The sequence below is a fragment of the Mytilus californianus genome, unplaced genomic scaffold (genome assembly GCF_021869535.1).
Source record: "Mytilus californianus isolate M0D057914Y unplaced genomic scaffold, xbMytCali1.0.p SCAF_3, whole genome shotgun sequence".
Taxonomy (NCBI): domain Eukaryota; kingdom Metazoa; phylum Mollusca; class Bivalvia; order Mytilida; family Mytilidae; genus Mytilus; species Mytilus californianus.
In genome coordinates, this window is record NW_026262679.1 from 80964440 (window position 1) to 80979424 (window position 14985).

Genomic DNA, 14985 nt, shown 5'->3' on the forward strand with positions numbered 1-14985 from the left:
GCCTATGTAGATGCAGGAATGGGCCCAGTCCAAACTGTGAACTTTATAACTGCTCTCAACTTACCTGCTGTCAGTATTACCACTTTGAAATCCAGAGAAAGAGAAATTGGAAAAACCCTTGAGGATTACGCTAAATGGTCATGTCAGAAAGCTTTAGAAAAAGAAATAGCAATGAGCAAGTACGTAAAATACACCATTATGAATGAATGTTACACAATCTACAAAACCAGATATAACTTGTGACTGACAGCAAATATATATATATATGCTTTCAATAAAAAGCAATCGCTCACACATAAGAGATAATAATCAGGGGCAGATCCAGCAATTTCTAAAGGGGGGAGGGGGATAAAGGGGTTGGGTTCCAACTATATATGTCCCCATTCAAAATGCATTTATCATCAACAAAAGGGGGTTTCCAACCCCCCCCCCCCCCCCCCCCCCCCCTGGATCCGCCACTGATAATGATTACATTACTTAAAAAATATGCACATTAACAGAAGGGATAGGGTGAACACTGGCATATATAGGGCATTTGAGCGGGGGAAAATACAAATAGGGTAATTTGAGCGCCGACACCACTGGACATTTTAGCGCCGGAATATTAACCTTACCTTGATTTTCAAATAGGACGTTTGAGCGAAATTTCTTGTGGTACTTTTATATGAATTGATAAAATATTTTTAAAAAGTAAGAAAAAGAGAAAGTTTTTAAAAATGTATATACTCTAATTTTAAAACCGGGAAATTTGATCTGTTCTAGTTGTAATGGTAGTTTAGTCCTCGTTGATCTTTTCTTACCAATCAATCCGAGTAATCGCAAAACGTAAAGCCGATGATGTTATAGCTCAACGTCCATCGAAAATTATCAGTACCGAAGTACAGAAATTGATGAGGCAAACCTAAAAACTGAAGGCATTAGCAGCGTTTCAAAGCTAAGAGACATAAATTTCAAGCCCGAACTGATTTGTAAATAATAACATTGCCGAGTTTTGATATTTTTTATTTTATGGCTTCGTTTTTTACCATTTTTTTTAATTTTAAATAGCTTATTTAAAAAAGAAGATGTCGTATGATTGCCAATGAGACAACTCTTCACAAGAGACCGAATGATACAGAAATAAACAACTATAGGTCACCGTACAACCTTAAATAATGAGCAAAGCCCATACTGCATAGTCAGCTTATTTTTATTTTCGCTCAAATGCCCTTAATATCGGCGCTGAAATGTCCTATACTTTTGCGCTCAAACGTTCTATTTTTATCGCTAAAATGTTCTGCCATTTCGCTCTGTGTGACATTGAATTTTTGCATCTGTTTTAACGATTCCGTTTTAATGCTGTTCTTCAACAAGGAGTTTAAAATTCCTATCTTATTTAGAGTTTATATATATGACAGTCCCTATATATTTCATCTGAGGCATTTACTTTTTGGGCACGTGTGATTCAATGTGTCATAAACTTGCATATAAAATAATTGTTCTCAGTCGTGGAATAAAATCATATTTGATATATTTAAGTTGGTTACTGCAGTAAATCAAGCTATGATAAGTGTTTTCCCTCTATATACGTATGCCTATTTAGGACCAACTAAAATCATACTTTGAACGTGATCACGGATAAAACTCGTTATCACGGATAATATTTTGAATACGAAAATAAGAAGCAGTTAACACGGATTAAAATTGGTTTTTTTCTTATAATAGAATTTGTGTAAACCGATTAAACTGTTTTTCTTTCCCACTTAGAATACCAGAAACCACTGCTAATATCGCAGATAATGAGGAAACTGAAGCAGATGGAAAAGATGCAATACATGTATCGTTTGATGGTGCGTGGCGAAAACGCGGTAGTGGTAGATGTTATAACAGTCTCACAGGTACTTTAAACCATAAATCAGAATCATTTCATAATTTCAAATTCAAATACATGTACATTCATCACATATTTTTGTTTCTTGTTGTCGTATACAAAGCAATTACACTTTTTTTCTGTTCAAGAAGAATCAATGCGTAATCTAATCATTTTATTTCATTAGGACATGCAACACTATTAGGGGAGAAGACTGGAAAATGTGTAAACTTTGGTCTGAAGTATGGGGATTGCAGGAAATGCGACCGTGTAGATGGAAAGGGAGATGGCCATGATTGCAGAATAAATCACCAAGGAAGTGCAAAATCCATGGAATCTGAGCTGGCAGTGCAAATGGTGAAGGAAATACAGAAAACAGGCTGTGAAGTAAGCAGCATAACTATGGATGATGACAGCACAACAATTGCCAGACTCCGTAAAGAGGTTAATGCTGAAATAATGAAATTTAGTGACAGAAACCATGTTCGCAAAAAAGTATCGCGAGATCTGATAGGACTGCAGGAAAAGCACAGAATTTCGATAAATGTTGTAAACTACCTCACAAAAGATGTTTCTTATGCTCTCTCTCAAAACAAAGGAAATTCAGAAAATCTAAAAAAGTGTTGAAATCCATCATCCCTCATGCATTTGGAGACCATCTGTTGTGTGACAAGACGTGGTGCCACTATCACAAAAATCCTGACACATACAAACACAAAAGTCTACCATACGGTAAAAATTTGACTGGAGACGAATTGAAGAATGATCTTAACAAACTTTTCGAAACATATGCATCCAACTCTGAAAAATTGTCGCATCGAGGTAGTTCTCAAGGAAATGAGTCATTGAACTATATGATCGCTATGAAGGCACCAAAAGCAAAACATTTTGGTGGCAGTGAGTCTTTGGCGTTCCGTGTTGCCTCTGGTGTTGCCCAGAAGAACGAGGGTCGCTCGTATATTACAGAGGCAAGTATTGCTATACAACTTAATGAAATAGAATATTAGACTTTTTTTTATATTTTATGCATAACCAGAATTCAGCAGATTTAATTTTTTTAATGCTTTTTTAAAAGATAAAAACCAAAATTTCTCCGTTTTTTTTACATAAAGGACATAGACGATGTTACGCCGTGCATCAAATGTAAATTTCCTTGACGCCGTCAGGATTTCTCGCTTTTACAACTTTTCTTTGTTGGATTTACACACTTTAAAAAAAACAGAATTCATGATCACACATGTTAAATGCACTTGATTTAAAAATTTAATGATATATATCTTCTTTATGGAGAGAGAAAGGAAATTGTCTCACGATATAATGTAATAAAAAGAATGACCCCTAAATTTATTCAAATTAATCCCCTTAGAACTCTATATTTTTCAAATACAGATGCTTGTATGTAAACCTATTGCAAAGGGAATTGTTACTATATATAAAATTCAGTATCAATGAGTCATTGAACTATATGATCGCTATGAAGGCACCAAAAGCAAAACATTTTGGTGGCAGTGAGTCTTTGGCGTTCCGTGTTGCCTCTGGTGTTGCCCAGAAGAACGAGGGTCGCTCGTATATTACAGAGGCAAGTATTGCTATACATCTTAATGAAATAGAATATTAGACTTTTTTTTATATTTTATGCATAACCAGAATTCAGCAGATTTAATTTTTTTAATGCTTTTTTAAAAGATAAAAACCAAAATTTCTCCGTTTTTTTTTACATAAAGGACATAGACGATGTTACGCCGTGCATCAAATGTAAATTTCCTTGACGCCGTCAGGATTTCTCGCTTTTACAACTTTTCTTTGTTGGATTTACACACATTAAAAAAAACAGAATTCATGATCACACATGTTAAATGCACTTGATTTAAAAATTTAATGATATATATCTTCTTTATGGAGAGAGAAAGGAAATTGTCTCACGATATAATGTAATAAAAAGAATGACCCCTAAATTTATTCAAATTAATCCCCTTAGAACTCTATATTTTTCAAATACAGATGCTTGTATGTAAACCTATTGCAAAGGGAATTGTTACTATATATAAAATTCAGTATCTTTCCGAATTAAAAAAAAGTTTTATACATGATTTAAATGCGTTCATCGTCCTAAAATCCTAAAATGAAATTTTGCTTTTATCTAAAATTGGCAAAAAAACGATATATATACGTTAGCTATCTGAAGGAACAAACTAAATGAATGCGACGAAAATACCAAATAAGAATATTACTGTCTATATGAAACTTTATTTTCTTGCTTTCTATGGCAATTAATGTCGAACGTGTGATCTATACTTACAAAGGTTAATGAAATTCACCATCTATCTCCTGGAAAATACACTGTACTACAAAGACAACGTCTTTGAGAGAAAGCGAAAATCAGAGAGAGATAAAGAGAACACAATATCACACACCTATATCCCCCTCCAAAAAAAAAAAATTTGACCCCCAAAAAATTACCCTCATTTCAAGTAAAAGAGCCCTAAATTTTCATAAAAAAAAAAGCAAAAAAAAACGCAAAAACACCAAAATTTTCTTACTCCCAAAAAATTTTTTTTTTTACTTTGGAAAAAACGTTATTAAAAACACCCAAAAAACAACAAAAAAATTCCAAAAAAAAAATAAATAAAAAAACCGGGAGAACAGGCGAAGAAAGAATTCTGTGGGATTTAAGAGAAAAAATAATTTCCCCAGTGCGCCCCAACCTTGATTTTTAATTAATTTTATCAATATAGTCTAGAAATAAAACGGATCAATACGACTACAACTTCAATTGCTTTTTACATTTGTGAAGTGTTATAGACTAAATCGATCATTGAAAATATTTACATGGTTGTCAAGAGTGTGTTTACATGTTGCCTGGGTGATGTAAACATATAGCAGACGTTTATTGACAGTGGAGAGATTGGAGTATTTCACAAGAAAATCATCTGTAGGTGTTTATTCATTCTATTATTTTGTGTTGTGAATAGATTCCGTTGTAACATTTTATTGGAATTTCGTCAATTTGATCATATACTCAAAAAATGATTGCTACACAAAATTACACATGGACGGATGAACAAAAAGCAACTATTTTAGAACATCAGGCTTTTCATATGAATATGACTAATTTTTTAAATAATGTTGTGATAGAAGGACCAACCAAGACGTTTCCGAGGAAACCAAAGAGTAATTTAAAGCAAGTAATCATGACAAAGAAAACAAAAGGAGTACAAAAACGAAGTCATGAACAACTTCATGCATATTTAGTTGAAAACTTTATAGAAACAAAGAAGACGATAGACAGAGATGTGTTTCTGTTTAAACTTGAGGACATTACCACTGAAGAACAAGCGCTTGAAAAATTAAAAGACGGGTTTAAGCATCTTAAACGTCAAAATGCTCAGACTCTCTTCTTTTTTATTCAATATGGAATGTTGCTCAATGGTGTTTACAAGAAATTTTTCGAACTACGTATTCAAGGGATTATCACTATTACATGGGGTAAGTGGCTTCTTGAAAACATTGGGATTCATCCTTCCTATGCTCGAAGGTTGCGGGAATGTGCAAAATCGTTGGGAGGATACTATAAACTTTATAAAGTTGGACTTTCTTTCACCGAGATCTTCAAGCTTAAGAAAGAACTTGTAGCTTTGTTTAACAGCAGCCCAGAAATGAACACATTTTGGCAAGAAAATCCTTATATATATTCCACACGAGAAATGGAATCATCTCAAGAAGTCATGACTGCCGACGCTGTAAGAGGATACGCCATTTAAATTATGTATAGTACAATATTTGTTCTTGTTTGTCATGTACAATCCCACTTTACTACCGTAATTCATAACATGGTAACGGTGACACTACAGTAGCGCCGTTGCTAAGGATTTTGTGTTGACTATTAACTGATAATGGATTCTGTATTTCTACATACCTGAGTGACTGTTATATGTACATGGATGATAATGTGTAATTTTGCAAATACTTTTACAAATGAATGTTATAATAAAGATTTAAAACTTAGTCATTTGTAATTCTTGTTCATAGAAAGCACCTGTTATTTCTTCGCCTTTTAAATCAATTATTTTATAAGTAAAAGGAATTGTATTTAAAACTTTTTCAATTACAAATATTTCTTTAGTCCAACGAGTAGTATAACCCTTTTCAAATTTACCCTTTTTTTTTGTTATTCTTACTCTAGTACCTACTTCGAATTTAGGTTTTTTAATTTTCTCTTCTTTTTCTGGATATAAATTTTTATACACTGTTAATTCATTTTTTAATTTACTTGCTTCAACAGGTGTCATTTTAATTGAAGAATGTACTGTATTATTATAATTTTTAACTAATTTATCTAATATATCATAATATTTTAAAGTTTCATTAGCAGTAAAGTATTTATACATATGTTGTTTCATTGTTCCTATCCATCGTTCAACTACACTGGATTTTTCTTCATTCTCAGTTGAATATAACTTTATGTTATTATCTTTTAACAATTCTTTTACTTGTCGATTATAAAATTCGGATCCTTTATCTGACCAAATATATATTGGTTTTCTTTCTTTAAATAATGTTTTAAATGCTTCACTCACTGCTACTCCTGTTTTATTTTTCAATGGAATCAACCAACCATATTTACTAAAAACATCTATAACTGCTAATAAATATTTATAGTGTTTATTTTGTTTTGAATATTGTTGTATATCTATCAAATCAACTGCCCATGTTTGATCTATTGAATTAACATAAACACGTCTTTTAGGAAAAGATTTTATAACTCTATGATGTAATTCATCTGCTAATTTATTTGTTAGATTTGTTTTAGACATTTTTAAGTAACTAAAATGTTTTCTTAAAAAATGGAGGCAAAAAAGGATAAAATTTTATCCAAGCGAGAAGATTCATATAAACTTGTTTTGACAAAAGAATATAAACATAAAGCAAGTATTTATGTATTTAATTATAAAATTAGTCTAAAGGATGAAAAACAAGAAACATTTACAAATGCTTTTGACCACATGGTAGACTATTCCATAAAAGATTACCCTAATGGAAGAATTAAAATAGTACCTATTCATGAAATCATAATTACTAAACATAAAAGCTGGCCTATAAGAACATATAATACAGTTAAAAAGTTATTCATGGATCAAATGGAAAGATTATTAAATAGTGCTGAAGAATTAAATTTAGAAGAAGTTATTTTTGAAGTTACTATTATACCCAATAAAAGAGGAAAAGGTAAAGCTTTAAAAATATTAGATGTCATAAATAAAAGAAGTATTATCAAAATAAAAAATGATGATACAATATGTTTATCAAGGGCAATTGTAACTTTTTTGGCTTCAAATAAGTTATTAAAAGATTTTACAGATTCTCAATTAAAACACATTAAAGAGGGTAGACCATTACAAAAAAGATTAGCTGAAGATTTGCATGAACAATCAGGAGTAGAAATAAAAGAAGAAGGAAATGATTTTGAAGATTTAAAAGTTTTTGAAAATTATCTTAATATTAGGATAATTGTTTTTACATCAAATAGTGCAGAATATATTTTATATAGTGGCAATGAAGAATATAATAAACAAATATATTTATATTATCATTATGAACACTTTGACACTATAACAAATATAACAGGATTTTTAGCTAAACGTAGGTTTTGTAAAGTATGTTTAATTGGTTATACTGAACAACATACATGCAAAGATAATACAGTAACAACTATCAGAAAACAACATATTTGTGATAAATGTAACAAAACATATACAGGTAAAAATCACAAATGTGGTGAAAAAATATGTTTAATATGTTATGAAAAATACACGGAAAGTAATGAAGAACACTTATGTTATATGAAACCATCAGTACCAAAACAAGTAAAAAATAATAAATATATATATTTTGATTTTGAAGCAAATCAAGAAACAGGAATACATATAATGAATTTTTGTATAGCTTACGATTTAGAAAATATTTATTGTTTTAAAAATAACTATGTAAAAGTATTTAAATGTGATTTCAATATTGATAATTTAAACTTGTTAGAATTAGACATAGATGATTGTTTTAGTGATGTAGAAAAAATTAAATATGAAACAAATTCTGTAATAGACAACTTTTGTAAATATTTCATAAGAGATAAATTTAAAGACTACACTTTTATTTCACATTATGGAAAAGGTTATGATATGCAACCGATTTTAGGATACATTGTAAAAAATAAAATTGAACATAACATAATTTCTTCTGGACTAAAATTAACAGCTATATTTATTAAAGGAATAAATTTAAGATTCATAGATTCTATAAATTTTACATTATGTGGATTAGCTGCTTTCCCAAAAACATTTGGATTTGTGGGTAACAAAGGTTATTTTCCACATTATTTTAATACAACAGAAAACCAAAAATATAAGGGAATTTATCCTGATAAAGAATATTTTGGTTATAATACTATGACAATTAAAAATAAAGAATTATTTGATGAATGGTATAATAAAGTTAAAGAAAAAGAATTTAAATTCTATAAAGAAATATTTTATTATTGTCTATTGGATGTTTTAATTCTTGCCAAAGGTTGTACCTTATATAGAAAATTATTTTTAAATATAACCAATAATTGTATCGATCCATTTCAATATATTACAATTGCTCAATGTTGTACAAAAATATTTAAAACATTAATGTTGACAAATGAAACAATTGGAATTCACAAAAAGATGACAATTAAAGAAGTACATTCACAAAAATCAATACAATGGTTAGAGTATATTTCTTTAGAATATAATATAATGATTCAACATGCTAAAAGGGGAGGTGAAAAGAAATTATTCATTAATAATAAATGTTATAAAGTCGATGGTTATTATTATGATAGAGAAAATAAAATGCGTAATGTTTATGAATTTTTTGGATGTTATTGGCATGGATGTACAAAATGTTATAGTCCTGAAGAAATATGTAAAAAAGATAGAAATAAAAAAACTATGAAAGAGTTATATGACCAAACTGAAGAAAGACTTAAAACTATTGAAGATTATCTAAAACCAAATGTAAAAATTCATACAATATGGGAATGTGAGTTTGATCAACAAAAATATCCTGAAGTTGATCCACATTTAAAACCTATTGATAAAAGAGATGCATTTTATGGAGGAAGAACAGAAACTATTCAATTATACAATAATCTTTCTGATTTAAAAGGTAGATATGTAGATTTTTGTTCTCTGTATCCATCAGTAAATAAATATTGTAAATATCCTATAGGGCATCCTATTACATCTACAGATATTTCTGTAGATGATTATATAAAAAATAATTATTTCGGAATAATGAAATGTAAAATATTACCACCTAAAGGATTGTATCACCCTGTTTTACCTTATAAACAATTAACTAGTGATAATACACATAAATTACTTTTTGGATTATGTAGAACATGTATGAATAAAATATCTTTTAAATGTAAACACATAGATTATCCTACTTTAAATAAACATGATAAAATACATGAAATAAAAAGATGTAAAGAATGTAAAAATATTAAAAATGAAAAATGTATACATTCTGATGAGGAAAGAGTTATAGTAGGTACATGGTCTACAATAGAAATAGATAAAGCAATAGAAAAAGGTTATGAATTACAAAAAATATATGAACTAGAACATTTTGAAAAAACATCTACAGATATATTTAAACTTTATGTAGATACGTTTATGAAATATAAACAAGAAGCTTCAGGATGTAAATGTGATCCTAAATATTGTAAAAATGATTGTAAAAACGATAAAGAATGTAAAACAAAAATACAATACATTATAGATAATACTGCTTATGATCTAGATATTGACAAAGTTAAGTACAATTCAGGATTAAGATTTATAGCTAAAATATGTTTAAATAATTTATGGGGACATTTTGGTATGAGAGATAATTTTACACAAAAAGAATATTGTTTTACTTTAGAACATATAACAAAAATAGTATTTAATGAAAAATATAAAGATATAAGTACTATGATATTAGATGAAGATATTGTTTTAACAGAATATAAAAATAAAGAAGAATACTCTAAACCTAATCCAAGTGTAAATGTTTATATAGCTTTGTTTACAACAGCACATGCTAGATTAAAATTATACGAACTATTGGATATTCTTCAAGAAAGAGTTTTATACATGGATACAGATTCTTGTATTTATAATGATGATGGTTCTGAAGCTTGTAAAAAAATAGAAAGTATGATGGGAAATAAATTAGGAGATTTAACAGATGAAATTGTTTCAAAACATAACGCTAATCATATAAAACAATTTATATCTGCGGGTCCAAAAGATTATTCTATGAAACTAGATACAGAAAAACTAGTTAGCTGTTGTAAAGGTTTTAGATTAAATGCTGAAGTAGAAAAAAAGATTACATTAGATAAAAAAATAAAAATAGTTACTGATGAAAATGAAAAATATGAAACTGTAAAATATGACAACATAAAAATAGGAAAAGATCATCAACTTAAAACAGTTAAACAAGTTAAAGCTTATGATTATATGTTTGATAAAAGAATGGTATGTTATGAAAATGAAAATCTAATTAGAAGTTTTCCTTATGGATATTAAAAAATATATAATTTAAATTTTTATTTTAAAAAATAGAAGACTAAAAAATGATTGAAGCTTATACTGAGAAAGATGATCCACATGCTAAAGTTATATTAGGTAAAATAAAATTATCAAATTATCAGATATGTTGTTTAAGAGATGATGGAGAATGTCCTTTAACTTCAAAACAAATGGAAGTAATGGATAAGTATGAAGGTAAAAAGTTATCTAAGTTTCCTCCTGGTTGGGATGCTTTTATTAGACCAGATAAAGTTTATGAATATGTTTTTGAAAAACCATGTCCTGAAATTTAATTTTTTATTTTATTTTATTATTTCTCTATACCCCTTAAAACAAAAAAAGTACAGGAATTAGGGACTCTAATTTTTATCAATTTTTTCTTATTTTTCCAATTTTTCATACAAACGTAAATTGTATTTATTTTTTATTTTAATTTCCAAACAATAAAACCAGTTAATACCATACCACCAACAACAAATGCAATCTCTCTATTTTTCTGGTATTCTGATGGAGTATAAAAATCACTTAATGTAGGTTTAGGTGATAATGAAGTTAATTTTTTATTCGTGACACGATAGTATAGTTTCATTGCTTGGTCAACATCATCAAAAGTCTGAACCGCATGATGTTCCTTTTGTAATTGTTCATTTATAAAATCTAATCTTTGTATTCTTTTTTTATTCCATTCTGATTGTGCTTTTTCTAATTTTTCTATAGCTTTATCATGTCTTATTTTCTCTTCATTTGCATTACTACCCATATGTGAAAATAAATAATTACTCCCTGAAAATGCAAAAGCATTTGTTATTGCCCCACCAAGCATCATTGTTAAAGCACTTGCCATTTTATAAAAACAAAAATTACTTCATGATATCAGCAGGTATAATACCTTGCTTAATCAACATATCTTTTGTTGCTATCGCAAGTAATATATCAATGGATAACATTACAACATCATTCATATTAAAATCCACTTTTGGTGCTGGCCTCCTTAATACCTTTTTACCTATTTCTGCATATCCAACTGTTAACAATGTTTCCACTCCAGCATGATATAACATATTTGCTATTTGTTTTCCGTCTTTTTGAGTTGTCATTTTAATGTACTAAATTTAATTAAATTCAAAAGGATCAATTTCTTTCTTTTGTTTTTCTGGTTTTGTTATTTCTTTAATCATTCTTTCTGGTTTCTTACTTTGGTTGTAAAAAAACAATCCCAATCCAACAATACTTATAGGAAAAAGTACAAATTTGTAATCAACTAGGGAACTGGAGTGTTTTTTGACAGAAGGGATATGTTCGTTTGATTCATAATCTGTTTCTGTATCAGAATCTTTTGTTATTTGTTTGATTTTTGAATTTTCTTTTTTTAATTTTTCCACTTCTTTTTTTCTCAATTCTGCATTTCTTATTCTTACTTCTGCACCTTTCTTACCAGCAGCTACTCTTTTTGGGTCTTTTGGTTTGGGTTTTTTAAATACTTCTTTTTGTTCAGGATTTTCATTCATCATTTTTTATGTCATTATTTTCATCTTTTTTTCGGAAATCGAGCGAAGCGAGTGGTTCAATATGTCTTGCTGTTGTTAATATTGCAGTAAAAGGAGCAAGATACATTCCATATCTATAGTACAGTTCACAACATGTATTAGTTAAAGCATTATTGATAAAAGGATCTTCCTCTAAGTCTTGTATTAAAATTGGTGGATTAACAACTTTGAAAAACTTTGATACACCCATGACATATAAATTTATAAAAGAGTTTCCTAATGTCTTGGTCATACTAGCTCCCAATCTTGCTTCATATTTACAGTATAGTTTGTTTATTTGTTCTGTTGTCATTTTATCAATATCTGACAGTTGTAATTCTTTACCCAGATATTGTTTACTACTCCCACCAGCAACAACGGATGATAATCTTTCGCGTTTTTTTTCTTGAAGGAAACCGTTCACTTCGCTCGCTTCATCATCAATATTTATGTTTTCCACAATTTGCTCGCTTAATAATTCTTCAGCATTCATTTTATACGTTTCAAAAAACGGATATAATTTATTTTTAACTTTAAAAAAATTAAATACAACATATCCAACCAATGATAAGACTGCAGTGTTTGTTGCAATTGTTAGTATTTCCAACAGCATTGCTTTTTTTTATTGCTTATTTTGGTTAAATTACTTAAGAATTACTTATTTTGGTTAAATTACTTAAGAATTACTTAAGCATTATTTTGCTTATTTTGGTTAAATTACTTAAGAATTACTTATTTTGGTTAAATTACTTAAGAATTACTTAAGCATTACTTAAGCATTACTTAAGCATTACTTAAGCATTACTTGAGAATTGCTAAAAAAATCAATTAAGTAACCAATAATCAGTAGGTTGATCTGTCTTTAATATTAATTTACGATGTTTCTTTTTTTTAAGTTCTTCCTTTATTCTTTGTCTTTCTTCCAAAGTAGGAATAACATCATTTTCTCTTAGGCAATTATCAAAACTATCTCTATCTTTTGTGTAGAACATGCATAACCATTTTGTTTGTTCTCTTAAATCTTTTAAAACAGAGTTGTATCTCTGTGAAATGACCCACACTGATTGTTCCGCATGTCTTCCTGAAAATGCAAGCTCGGACAGCATATCTTTTTTCTTTGTTAGTTCTTTTGTTGCACTGCAGTCATCAATGATATATAATGTTGGATGACCAGCATATTTTTTAAAGAACATTCTTAGTAGTTCTTGTAGCTTCTCTTCTTCATAAAGGGAACCGTTCGCTTCTCTCACTTCAACAATAGGATTAACAATTATTAGATTTTTTGTTTTTGGTTTTCTAACATCACCAATCCATTCACGATTTTTGTATGCTTTGTTCCATTGGATGGTTGGACAAAGTATGACTATATATTTGAAAACTCCACTATATTCTCCTTCTAATAAATCAAGAACAAACTCTGTTTTTCCACATCCTGTTTGTCCACATATAATAGCACAATGGGGATATTTTGGTAATTCATAAAGGGAATCGGAGTGTATCTCGCTCCGCTCGTTTGTTTCCATTTTTTAAGGGGAACCGCTAGTAATTAACTTCTTTAAATCTTCCATCTTCAAAATTAATTTGTGCATCTTGTATAACAAACAGATAAACATTTATTAATTTATTTGCTCCTGCTGTTTTAGTTATTTGGATAGTAATACCTTCAGAAGCATTTTCAATTCTTCTACCTGAACCGTGTAATGAGTTGTCATCTGTTGAACGTAAATCTAACCATAATGCATAATTAGTTGTAAGATATTTTTCTAATGTTGTATAGGATAAATTTAAATCCTTTAAAACTTCTTCTGTTGTTTTATTTCTTTTTGAATTTAAAGCAAAGAATTTATTTATTTCATCCCATTGTTGATATGCTTTCATTCCTTGACTGTATAGTTGATTTGGAACACCTTCTATTGTCATTTCTACTTTTGTTATGTTAGGATTATAATAAGTTTCGGTACTTGTTCTTTCAGGATCTTCGAACAACATTAGAATTCCTTTCATACTTCTAGCTGGAACATTTAAATTTATATTCCACAATGTATCAGATTTGTTTTTGGTTATTTTTCTATGTCTTAGTATTCTATCGTACAAAATAACCATCTTACCATTAACTTGTTGTCTTATCTGTCTTGCTAATTCTGCATCAGTAACCATATCAAATTCTAAACAAATGTTTTTGATTGTATAACTTGCAGATGTATCTGTTGATTTAATAACATTGCTATAATTATTAAATGTAAGTTCATATTCAAGTCTATCACCAAGACCTGCTTGATAAAAAGGCATATGAGTTTCTAATAGTTCAAAATCAAGTGGGATACAAAATCTTGCACCATATGCAGTTGCAATTGCTTCATCACCTATGTCTGATGCTTTATTATCTGCACCAACTCTGTGTTTTAACATGTTTGTTTCACCAATTCCTTGGTATGCCATATTTAAACGTTCAGATGTAGATTTCCATAAATCAACATAACAATGATAAATATCACTATCATCAATTGACATAATTTCATTTCCACTTATACGAATTGTTGTTTTTTTAACTATTGTTCTTCCTATGTTTTGATATATAGTTGCATTGTCGTCTGTAGATGTGAGTTCTATTTCAAATGCCAATCTGGTTGTTCCAGGAACAATAACATCATTATTGCTTAGATTGGGGAATCTCACTAATAGCTGTTGATTTTGATCAATAGTTGAAGGATTATTTGTTATTGATACACTTTGACGAATACCTTTCACACCACGGGGTTCTCTTATTTTTCTGTAAGGATTTAATTTGTTTCCGTATGCCGACATTTTTAAGGATTAAATTTGTTATAAAAATAATTCAATTATCACTGATACTAGAGTATTGATACATGTATAATTATTAGTCATACTAATAAAACTTATTAAATCTCCAGCCTTAACTTCAAAAGGTGTATAAAAGTTATTAAAACCGTGTGTGACACCATTATCCAAACTCATTTTGTAAATAGTTGACTTATCATTAACA